The following is a 13,269-nucleotide window of genomic DNA, read 5'->3' as shown; positions in this document are numbered from 1 at the left end:
GATGATTCGCATAAATATGGCAATGTCACTATTCAATGACACTCTTCTGTTTTGTGCACCCTTTCATTGCTAAAGGAAATAACAATAAACTTGCACGTAAGAGGGAATTTCCCCGTGGAGACACCGGAAGTGTTGTTTGTGTTGATGCATCGTCATATGTACCAAACCAAAATGTTGTTTTATTTTTTGAGAGGCATTAAATTCAGTTACCATTATGCAGATTTCCGTGTTTATCCATTGCAATGATACGAAAGAACGTTGGTTCGATGGAATCACATTGCGCCTTTTGCTGATGTCTTTTACATTATTTCATAGGTTTGAGTGCCGATACCAGTCCTGATTGCATCCTGTACTAGTGGTTTTGACGAATCTGTTGCTTCGCTTGCACAAACATATTACTTACCAAGGTTTGACCTTCTCTATAGCTCCTGAGAGAAACTTCTTGTGGCTATGCTAACGAACCCAAAGGTTCCCAGCAATATCTCCACAAATGCGTGACGGTTTCCAAAAATATTTCCATGTGTGTTGTCTGTTGTCTGTTGCTGTGTAAAATGTGAACATATCTACTTTACAAAATATTGAGCGTAACTTTTCGGGGAAAATCTTAAACATATACGAAACCAAGGTTTAAGTCAGATAGCGATGTGAACATTGCAGCGGACAATGACAAGTTTTAACAGTCATTTCGTGACATTCCCTTTTTCTTCTTCCACTATGTGTCGCTGCTGCTCTAGCATTGTCACGTGTTCTTACGTTTTAAATCGCAGTGCATGGCATTACAACTTGAGTTAAGATCAGCCTGTTACATGTTTAATTGCATTCTCTATTATCATTGTGACAAGGCCATCAGTACTGAGACTCCATAAGCTATTCGCCGGGGCTTGGAATTTATTCCCGAAAGGCCTGATAATTAACTGTTATTCGAATTAATGTATTTGCCATTGTGAATTCTACAGAGAGACATTCAGGCAATTATTAGCCAACAGGCCCAAAAGACCCATTGCGCCTATAGGGGTCACAGTGGCTGATCAAGCTTGGGTGCCAAGCCTTGGCTGCGATGCCAGTGAACATTCGATTAAAAGAAATAGAAGAAAAAACTAATAATTAAAATATTTGAATTCCATTATTTTGTTAATATTTGTTACCTTTGATTTGGCAACATTTGAGTCAATCATATAGTTGTGCAGTGAGTTTAATCTGTGACTACACATTACACATACTTCCAAGCTCCCACCGAAAAAGAGCAAGACATGCAGCTAAAATACGAGAGAGACGCAGAACGAAGTCAATGTTCCTTTTTCCCAAAATTCCCCCAGAATACTTCCCGCTTCGTTGCTTTCTTGTCTGAGTATCAGAACCTTAATTAGTGGTTCTTAACCTTTCAACCTCATCAAAGCCCTTGGATTCTCTGCAAGGATTCGTCGAACCCACGGAAACATGCAAAAATAGCAATAATTAGAATATATAGACTAAAAACGAAACGGAATACGAATTGAAATCAATCTGACACAATTTTAGTATTTGGATACTGCGTACAAGCAAAGACATTTTCGCATGCAGGATGTTATGTTTTTTTGTTTACCGCAACTAGAATACAATGGTGTTGAAGATGGGTCGGGGAGAGATGACTAAAGTCCAAGATTTTAAATTCGCATAATATTCCATAGGGGTCATCACCATACGTGGCCAGATATGGTCGCTCTATAAAGCATACTTATCCTAACCACGGGAATGTGTTTTGATTGCATCACAGCACGAAAAAATATGTTTTGGAACACCCTCTTCTGCACAACAGACGCGGTTGTCTGCGGATTTTTCGCGCACCGTCTGAAGCGACAGCGGGATTCATACCCGAAGTACGGTTTAAAACACCTTGACCCTCTGTGTCGTAAAATCGTTGATAGGACAAATTGTTGTTAACGTTTAACTTTAAAATCAATAAAATAATCATGTACAGAGCGTGACTCAAAAAAAATGCATTATTTAGTTCGCTATTACTTTTGGACCAGAAAATGACCAGGTTTGTGGCTCTGATGCACCAGATTTATTTAAACAAACGTTTTCAAAATAACAAAAAAATAATTATTGCGTCATTGTAAACAGTAATAATCATCTATTAATCTATTTCTGGTATTTTTTTACCAAACACCCAATGTATAAATAAAAGTATTTTAAACCACCTAAAATTCATCATAACAAACCAAATACCATGCGAAAACAATCTTCCGAGCATTGCGGTTGACGGAAAAGTCAAATCAGATTTAACACCGGTCGCTTGAAGCCAGAAAATCACGCCTTCACGGCATGGCGCCGGCTCGTATGAACGCCCGGTCGTTTGCCGCGATATCGAAAACCGCACCGCCAGTCACTAATGTTGTACGTGTGTGATGAATGTTTACGTCAGCCATGACTACGAACGATTTTCAAATTCACGCAAGTGCCCAGCAATTACCATCTTAACTCATGCGAGTGAAAGTATTCAATGGTTACAATCCAACCTCCTCGTGCCAACTTAACTTGCGAAACTGTTTAAGAGAAAAATGTGAACACATTTGCTTCAAAAATATAGAGCGTAACCTTTCGGGGAAAATCTTGCACATATACGAAACCAAGGTATAAGTCATGTAGCGATGTGGATATTGCAGCGGACAATGACAAGTTTTAGCAGTCATTGAGTGACATTTCCATTTTTTCTCTTCCGCTATGTGGCGCTGGTGCTCTAGCAATGTCACGTGATCTTACGTTTCAAATCGCAGTGCATGGCAATGCAAGTTGAGTTAAGATCAGTCTGTTACGTGTTCAATTGCATTCTCTATTATCACTGTATCAAGACTATCAACACTGAGTCTCTATAAGCTATTCGCCGAGGATTGAAATTTATTCCCAAAAGCCCGATAATTAACTGTTATTCGAATTAAAGTGTTGGTCATTGTAAATTCAACAGAGAGACAATTGGAATAGACATTTGGGCAATTATTAGCCAACAGGCCTTTCGCCACCATAGGATTTGTTGCGCCTACAGTTCCCACAGTGGCTGATCAAGCTTAGGTGCCAAGCCTTGGCTGCGATGCCAGTGAACTTTTAATAAAAAAATATATAAGAAAAAACTATTATATAAAGTATTTAATTGCATTGTTTTGTTTATATTTGTTACCCTATGATTTGGCAACATTTGAGTCAATCATATAGTTGTGCAGTGAGTTTAGTCTGTGACCACACATTACGCATACTTCCAAGCTCGCACCGAAAAAGAGCAAGACATGCAGCTAAAATAAAAGAGAGAGAGACGTAGAAAGAAGTCAACGTTCTTTTTTCTCAATCTTCCTTCAGAAAACGCCCAGCTTCGTCTTCCAATATAAAAATGCCATGGAAATTCGAACTCAAACCAACGCTTTCATTTGCACGGTTTATTATGTAGCAATCTGCAGCAATTACTATTACGTGTTACACCCAGGGTTATTATCGTCAACGTAAGCATGTTGCTTTTAGATGTCGACATTTCTAATGCATTTCACACTTCGTCCGATCTTGAAGATATATTAATTCGTCAGAATGATTGGACTTTTCTGAAGGTGGTCCATCAGAAATCGTTTACCACCGCGCCATGTCACTGATAATCCGTAATTGTTGAAGAAATAGACCCGTTAGGACGCAAAACCTAAACAAAAAACAAGTACGCAAGTCCAAAGGAAACACGTGTCTTGGAAAAGGGCATAGATTTATTTTCAAAAACACTACTTGTGGAAATATGCACAAATTCTAGAAATAAGCATGGTATGGAAACCCTCTTTATACCTGACACCAAATCACAGCTACGTCTCATAACACAAGAAATTTGCCATCCAGACAAACTCCAAACTCTGTTTCGTTTCGCATTATCAGAACTTAAATATTTGGGAAATCTTTTGTGGAACTTTCATTCTCACGCAATGCCCAAGTTCAAACAACTTGATCTGTTTGATGATTCACATAAATATGGCAATGTCACTATACAATGACACTCTTCTGTTTTGTGCGCCCTTTCATTGGTAAAGCAAATTACATGAAACTTGCACGTAAGAAGCAATTTCCCCGTAGAGACAACGGAAGTGTTTTTTGTGCTGATGCATCGTCATATCTACCAAACCAAAATGTTGTTTTATTTTTTGTGAGGCATTAAATTCAGTTACCATTATGCAGTTTCCGTGTTTATCCATTGCATTAATACGAAGAACGTTGGTTCGATGGAATCACATTGCGCCTTTTGCCGATGTCTTTCACATTATTTCCCAGGTTTGATTGCCGATACCAGTCCTGATTGCATCCTGTACGAGTGGTTTTGACGTATCTGTTGCTTCGCTTGCACACACATTTTAATTACCAAGGTTTGACCTTCTCTATAGCTCCTGAGAGAAACTTCTTATGACTTTGCTAATGAACCCAAAGGTTCCCAGCAATATTTCCACAAATGCGTGACGGTTTCGAAAAATATTTCCATGTGTATTGTCTGTTGCTGTGTAAAATGTGAACATATCTACTTTACAAAAGATTGAACGTAACTTTTCGGGGAAAATATTAAACATATACGAAACTAAGGTCTAAGTCATATAGCGATGTGGATATTGCAGCGGACAATGACAAGTTTTAACAGTCATTTCGTGACATTCCCTTTTTCCTCTTCCACTATGTGTCGCTGTTGCTCTAGCATAGTCACGTGATCTTACGTTTCAAATCGCAGTGCATGGCATTACAAGTTGAGTTAAGATCAGTCTGTTACATGTTCAATTGCATTCTCTATTATCATTGTGACAAGGCCATCAATACTGACACTCCATAAGCCATTCGCCGGGGCTTGGAATTTATTCCCAAAAGCCTGATAATAAACTGTTATTCGAATTAATGTATTTGCCATTGTGAATTCTACAGAGAGACATTCAGGCAATTATTAGCCAACAGGCCCAAAAGACCCATTGCGCCTATAGGAGCCACAGTGGCTGATCAAGCTTGGGTGCCAAGCCTTGGCTGCGATGCCAGTGAACATTCGTTTAAAAGAGACAGAAGAAAAAACTAATAATCAAAAAAATTTAAATTCCATCATTTTGTTAATATTTGTTACCTTTTTATTTGGCAACATTTGAGTCAATCATATAGTTGTGCAGTGAGTTTAGTCTGTGACTACACATTACACATACTCCCAACCTCGCACCGAAAAAGACCAAGACATGCAGCTCAAATACGAGACAGACGTAGAAAGAAGTCGATGTTCCTTTTTCCCAAAATTCCCTCTGAAAACTTCCCGCTTCGTTGCTTTCTTGTCTGAGTATCAGAACCTTAATTAGTGGTTCTTAACCTTTCAACTTCATCGAACTCCTTCGATTCTCTGCAAGGATTCGTCGAACCCCCGAAAACATGCAAAAATAGCAATAATTAGAATATATAGACTTAAAACGAAACGGAATACGAACTGAAATCAATCTGACACAATATTAGTGAATTTAGGTTACAGCGTACAAGCAAAGACATTTTCGCATGCAGGATGTTATGTTTTTTTGTTTACCGAAACCAGAATGCAATGGTGTTGGAGATGGGTCGGGGAGAGATGACTAAAGCCCGAGACTTTGAATTCGCATACGTGGCCAGATATGGTCGCTCTATAAAGCATATTTATCCCAGCCACGGGAATGTGTTTTAAATGCACCACAGCACGAAAAAATATGTTTTGGAACGCCCTCTTCTGCACAACAGACGCGGTTGTTCGCGGATTATTTTCGCACCGTCTGAAGCGACAGCGGGATTCATACCCGAAGTACGGTTTAAATAACCAAAACACCTTGACCTCTGTATCGAAAAATCGTTGATAGGACAAATTGTTGTTAACGTTTAACTTCAAAATCAATAAAATAATCATGTACAGAGCGTGACTCAAAAAAAAATGCATTATTTAGTTCGCTATTACTTTTGGATCAGAAAATGACCAGGTTTGTGGCTCTGATGCACCAGATTTATTTAAACAAACGTTTTCAAAATAACAAAAAAATAATTATTGCGTCATTGCGAACAATAATAATCATCTATTAATTAATTTCTGGTATTTTTTTTACCAAACACTCAATGTATAAATAAAAGTACTTTAAACCACCTAAAATTCATCATAACAAACCAAATACCACGCGAAAACAATCTTCCGAGCATTGCGGTTGACGGAAAAGTTAAATCAGATTTAACTCCGCCGTCAGTCGCTGCAAGGGAGAAAATCACGTCTTCACGGCAGGCGCCGACACATATGAACGTCCGGCAGTTTGCCGCGATATCGAAAACCGCACCGCCAGTAACTAATGTTGTATGTGTGTGATGAATGTTTACGACAGCCATGACTACGAACGATTTTCAAATTCACGCAAGTGCCCAGCAATTACTATCTTTACTCATTCGAGTGAAAGTATTCAATGGTTACAATCCAACCTCCTCGTGCCAACTTAACTTGCGAAACTATTTAAGAGAAAAATGTGACTGAAACGTTCGCTGATTTTTGTAAATCATTGGAGCTTCGTCGAACACCTGAAACGTCGAAATCGAACCCCTGGGGTTTGATGTAACCAAGATTAAGAACCACTGACCTAAATATTTGGGAAATCTTTTGTGGAACTTTCATTCTTACGCAATGCCCAAGTTCAAATAAATTGATCTGTTTGATACTTCACATATATATGGCAATGTCACAATTCCAAATGACGGTTCCCTGCAATATTTCAACAATTACATGACGGTTCCCAAAAATATTTCCACGATTAGATGACGGTTCCCAGCAATGTTTTGACAAGTACTTGACGGTTGCCTGCACAATTTCCACAAATACCTGACGGTTCCCAGCTATATTTCCACAATTACGCGACGGTTCCCAGCCATATTTCCACAATTACATGACGGTTCCCTGCAAAATGTCCACAATTAAATGACGGTTTCCAGCAATATTTACGCAAATACCTGACGGTTCCCAGCAATGTTTACGCAAATACCTGACGGTTCCCAGCAAACTGAAATAACATTCAAGTATAAAGGCGCCAGAAAACTTGAAATATTGTTGCAGATTTAGGTAAGATTCTGAGAATAAAGAGACTGGCCCGTACTGTTAAACACTTTGCCCTGTTTTATATATTTAAAACGTTTCGTCAAGTGCTTATACCATTATCAGTTGAAACTCTCGAATCTCAAGTGGTTACGTGCTAATGTTGGCAGTGCCATCGCCAGAAAAAGAGATAGAGTGTTTAATAAATCGTTACAGATCAAGACAGAGGGACATACTTGCTCTGTGTAAAGGTGGTTGTATGTTTGCACAGTGTGAGGAGTTTGTGACGAAAGATATGAAACGCTAAAATCATCTGGATGAACTGCAGTCGTTTTTGTATGTTAAATATTAAGTTTTTAAATAAGGTCACACGACTAAAAAGGTAGTTCAATTGCAAACGACCAAGTTATCAAATCAACAATCGCCGAAAAAACGCTGTTTCGCAATTCAGGTAACCTAAAACAGAACTCTTAAAACCCAATGTAATGATTGTGATGTGAAACTATCTGCACGTTATTAATTTTTGTACATTCATATGTGGTGTAGAAAAACACTAAATTTTCGATGAATAAAAAGTAAATCAAAAATGAAATGCGCAACTCAATTAAAGACAAATGAACAACAAACGGATAAAATGTAATAAAAAAGGTAGTTTCCTTTTTTAAAACATTCTTCTGCGTCCGACTTGACATAATCAGCATGTAACATTTCATGTTGTTTCTTGTTTAACTTCTGTAGGCCTACTTTCAAAATTCAGATGGCAAATATCAACTGCATTCTCCTGCTTTTTCTAACTTGTCCAATTCTAAGTTTGTGCCAAAGAGCGAATCAGGTCATCCTGACTTGTGGAGGAAGCAACGAAGATCCGATACCAGGACCAGCGGGTCCTCCTGGAAAAAGGGGTCCAAAGGGAGCTGTTGGGCCTCGTGGTGTCCAGGGTCCGAAAGGAGAACCCGGTGCCAATAACACCTGGGAAGATGAATTTAGAAGATTGGAAGCAATCGTGAATACATTGGAAAACCAAGTTCAAGCTAATACAGGTCCGCGTTGTTTATTTGGTAATAAATATAACTTTTTAATATTTTTACTGATAATTTTGTTAAATCATTTCGCAGATTTAATTTCCCGCAACAAGTTTCCGACGTGCAAGCACGCATTGCAACACGGTTTTACCGAGAGCGGAATCTACAATTTAACGTCTCCTCGGCCTTACCAAGGATATTGCGACATGCAAACTGATGGCGGAGGTTGGCTGGTGGGTTCATATTTTGGAATTAGAACAAAATCATTTTTTAGATAATTGTAGTGGTTTGACAAAGAATGATTAATTTTATTTAAAAGAACAGGGTCATGTTATGCAAACAATGGAACCGAAGCTGCAAATAAAACGGGATGCCTTAAATTAATTACTGCAGGAAATACAAACGTTTTCTATAAAAGTATCTGTTTCAATTTTAAATATAACATGCAAAGAACATTGCAACATAACGGATGTATGTACTTGCTTGATGGAAATATTAAGCAAGAATCCACGCAAGACAATGCAATTTTGTTTTTCATTTTTAATTTTTCAGGTTGTGCAGAAAAGATTTGATGGTTTAACTAATTTTTATCGGGACTGGAGAGAATATGAAAATGGATTTGGTTCCTTGACTGGAGAGTTTTGGTTAGGTATTGCGACATTAGCATCACCCGCATTCAAATCAATTGTTTCTTTTGTTTATTTATATTTTACCAACTCCCAATTAGATTTCGTTCTTTAGTGCCTCCAGCGGTAGTTTCAAACGCAAACAATGGTAGATAGGCTTGTGTGTAAATGTGTTAGTATTTTCTCGTCGTCACGATTGTCATATATTGGACTGCGCATTAGTGCAAGCACAGCTTTTTCATCTCTAAACACCAACAACATTTGTAAAAAGCATAAACAAATAACACGTTTGTTAATTAATTAAGGCTTGGAGCTGATGCACGAACTGACAAGTTGGAAACGTCAAGAACTCCGCGTTGACCTGCAAAATTTCGATGACACAAAGTATTATGCAAAGTACAGGTAACTACATGCGTGAGTTTGAGTGCCAAGTTTTTGAGTTCCTATTTGTACCATCTTCACAGCAACTTCAACATCGGTTCATCAGGGGAGAATTACCGTCTGACTGTTGGTGGGTACACTGGTGACGCAGGTAAGTGAGCAAACATGTTTATCTAATTACCTTCATACAAAGGAGGTTTAATAAAGTCTCTAACTCAGGGGCGCACAGCCTTTTTATTAATACCGGCCGCATCACACAGACTTTATTTTACTAACAGTCGCCAGTGAGTCCAAACTAATAATTTCGCATTTACTTATCCCTTATAGTGTAATGAAATTTTACATTTACCAATATTTCTTGCATAAAAATGAAAGATTTTATTTTGTTTTGTAACCAAAACTGAACAATTCAATAAGCCAAACATCCAAGCAAAACCTGTTAGGTTTTTTACAATGCACGGCCGACAATACAAATGTAATATAAAGCGTGTTTACGGCCGCAGTGTGCGCACCCCTGCTCTAAATCGTGGGTGAGTTACAAAACTCACATGAGGATGCGTGCTAAAATATTTTGTATTATCCGGTCGCGTGCCTCCTGACAAGACTTTTTAGATCCTCATCTGTTGACGGTTTATACTTTTGAAGTAAATATACGAACCAATCACTTGTGTGGAGGTTAATAAACATTTTTTTATCATTTGTGAAAATCGCTAGCCGCCAAAACCGAAAGAATAAAATAAATGGAAAAATATCTCCAAGATCTAAAATTTTTACGAAGTCTGAATACGCAATACTAAAAATTGGAATTAAAAAATAATGTGTTTCGCAATTATAGCGTTATTGGCACATTTGTCTATGTTACTCACAAAATGCGTTAAATCCATCTATATTAAACATTCACTTCGTTCAAATGTATGCCAGGTGATTGGCTGGTTAACATCTGAACCGCAAATTAAACTGTTAAAAATTTGCACCAATAGGTGATTGGCTGGAATATCACAATCAGATGCCATTCTCCACACATGACCGAGATCATGATTCATCTGGTGGAAACTGTGCTGTTAGTGTTCATGGAGCTTGGTGGTATAAGAGTTGTTATGCCTCCAACCTGAACGGAAAGTATTACAAGGAGGAGACAAGTGCGGGCGATTCGAACCGTTGGGATCCGGTATCACGTAAACGTTCGGAAATGAAAATAAGACCTGTGATGTAATAAAACTGAGGTTAAAAGAAAACAAATAAATGAAACTATTTGCGTTATTAACGAGAAATCATCGAAATTACTGGAAACATTTTTATTCTTTATTCTTTGAAGAAATGAACAATTTATTAACCGCATAGTTGTTACCACCACGATTGCATCGAATTTACAAGTGTGTTTACTTGATGCTGTGAATATTTTGTAAATACTTTGCTTCACAAATCATCACATATAAAATAATATACATGGAACTTTAAAACATGAAAGCTTTTGCTTTTTGTGTCATTATTCAGATAAGCGGAAGAGACTTTCGGGTGACAGTTTAGCGTTAAAGTTCATATGACATGGAAAATAACTTAAACATAAAATGGTCAGAACTTTCTACAAGTTTTGGTGAAGAAAGTAGCTTGATATGATCTCAAGTTTCTAAGATACAGCCGATCACACTTACGTTTAAATCGTTGCGAACGTAATCGTGCGAATGCGAGATCATTGTTGCGTGATGTCATACAAGGCGATTCATTCGTGCAAGAGCTGCCAGTGAGGCTTATGCGCTCAAAAGGGAAACATTGTAAAACTGCTGGTTTGGTCATTTTACACTTAACAGTGCATATGCGGACGTAATCTTAAATGATTCGATTAATTTATCCGAATAAATTCAATAATCGGTTTCGGTCACAACTTAGTTAAACGATGATGTACTTCACTGGGTTTTGTTCAAGTTCATTATCACAACAAAATTCGCCGCAATCAACCACTAAAACACTTTTCGCAATACAGTTTGTAACCAGAAATGTTAAAAGCATCAGATTACGTCACCATAAAGGTGAGGTTAAAGTTAGACACCCAAAATGACGTCATGTAATGTCACTGAGCGAAGAAACGCACCATCCCAGTCTTATTGAAGTAAAGAGTAATGACGTTGCAATACCTACAATTTGAGGCTCGTTTCCCATGACAAAGAGGCACTTTTGGACGCGAACGCCTTGTATGACGTTTCTCTACAGCGAAATTTATTGGTCGCCCCTAATTTTATTGCAGTTTTTTCTTTTTCTGGTTGACACAGAGACGAAATAATTTGGAAATATAATTGTTGTGCATGTACCTTAATTTGTAGGACAGATAATTGCAATTAGCACAATGCAAAAGCATAATATTCACACACAGGTGGTCACAGATGGATTGGGGCACATTTCACAAATCACGTGACAGTGGCATGCAAACGTCATCACTGTCGTGTGGAAGGCATGGGACGTGGCCACAGCAGTTGCAAACGGACTTCATTCAAATTCTGCATTATGCGTTATGTCAAAAACCTGTTTGTGACTCGAGTACGAAACCAACCACTGGCCACAAAATACGAAGTTGGGCACTAAGCCAACATCATACATTTTCCTAGTGTTGTGATCATAACACATGAAAGTATATATGATGTCAATACGCTAATACCTGCGACATCTAGCGGCAAATTGAAATCATTCGTTTACTGAAGAAGCGGATTATGGCAGCCAGCAAAGGCACAAAGAAGGCAGTAAAGAAGTAAAGAAGGCAGTTTAGATATCACGCTCAGCTATTGGATTACGGAACTGTTGAATTATATCATCCGGGAATCTCTGGAACGTATTTCAGCACCACAAATCCGACGTGAGAGGTCATACAAGCAGCCTTATAGTGTGGGTACAGTAACTCTATGGCGAGTGCCACCCAGCTTGCTGGTACGTCGTATGCAATCCCAGAAGATGACCCCTTTCGTATCGAGCGCAAAGGGGAGGTAGAGGGCTGAAACGGGAGGCGATCTATGGCCTACTAAAAACAATGAACTTTGCTATCAGTAATCTTAACGGTATCGTTCTCCTCCCCAATGGCAAAGTTATCTTTCATATGACAAACGACGCGCTGAACACAGACTCCTCGCCGGCGGTCTACGCTAATGTGTGGACCAATGACGAGGAGAGAGTGGTCCTCATCTACGTCCCACCAAAAATCAAGCAACAGCTATGCTGCCAGTGTCGAGGGGTTGGCGACTCTATGACGAATTTAAAATAAGTAACGGCAAAAGGGCCTTCACCATGAAGAGGTCAGTCCCAAAAAATAACCCGATTCCGAGGGAGCTCAAGCTCGTGGAATCGTATGCAATCCCAGAAGATGACCCCTTTCGTATCGAGCGCAAAGGGGAGGTAGAGGGCTGAAACGGGAGGCGATCTATGGCCTACTAAAAACAATGAACTTTGCTATCAGTAATCTTAACGGTATCGTTCTCCTCCCCAATGGCAAAGTTATCCTTCATATGACAAACGACGCGCTGAACACAGACTCCTCGCCGGCGGTCTACGCTAATGTGTGGACCAATGACGAGGAGAGAGTGGTCCTCATCTACGTCCCACCAAAAATCAAGCAACAGCTATGCTGCCAGTGTCGAGGGGTTGGCGACTCTATGACGAATTTAAAATAAGTAACGGCAAAAGGGCCTTCACCATGAAGAGGTCAGTCCCAAAAAATAACCCGATTCCGAGGGAGCTCAAGCTCTTGGAACTCCTGGTCTCGGCATACGTCGCAGCCACATCCTGGCGGAAAAGAGAAAGAAAAAAGAAACCAACAAGGATACCAAAAAAGAGCCGACTGACGAAGACTCCAACCCCACAGAAGACGAGGAGGATACATCTTCATCGGAAGAAGAAACCTCGTCCACCACCGCCACTACCGCCGCAGAAGAAGGCTCCTACACAACGAAGGAAAAGAACTGCACCATCTTCCCCTGTTTACCCGACTACATCCCCGGTTCACGTACCCACACCGCTCCGACACCAAACACCGGTACCTGAAGCAGTGCAACCCAGCGACCCAACTTTCCTCCCAACAACAATCAGATACACCACCAACGACTCCGCAATTCCTTCAAGTTCCACACCGGTCAAACCAGTAACAACACGGAAAAATAAAAGAAAAAAGAGCCACTCTCCCCAAAAACAATACTCAAAATGTTGCCGTGAAATT

This window comes from Ascidia mentula, chromosome 6 (assembly GCF_947561715.1).
Source record: "Ascidia mentula chromosome 6, kaAscMent1.1, whole genome shotgun sequence".
Classification (NCBI taxonomy): Eukaryota; Metazoa; Chordata; class Ascidiacea; order Phlebobranchia; family Ascidiidae; genus Ascidia; species Ascidia mentula.
Note: the sequence above shows the minus strand (reverse complement) of the source record.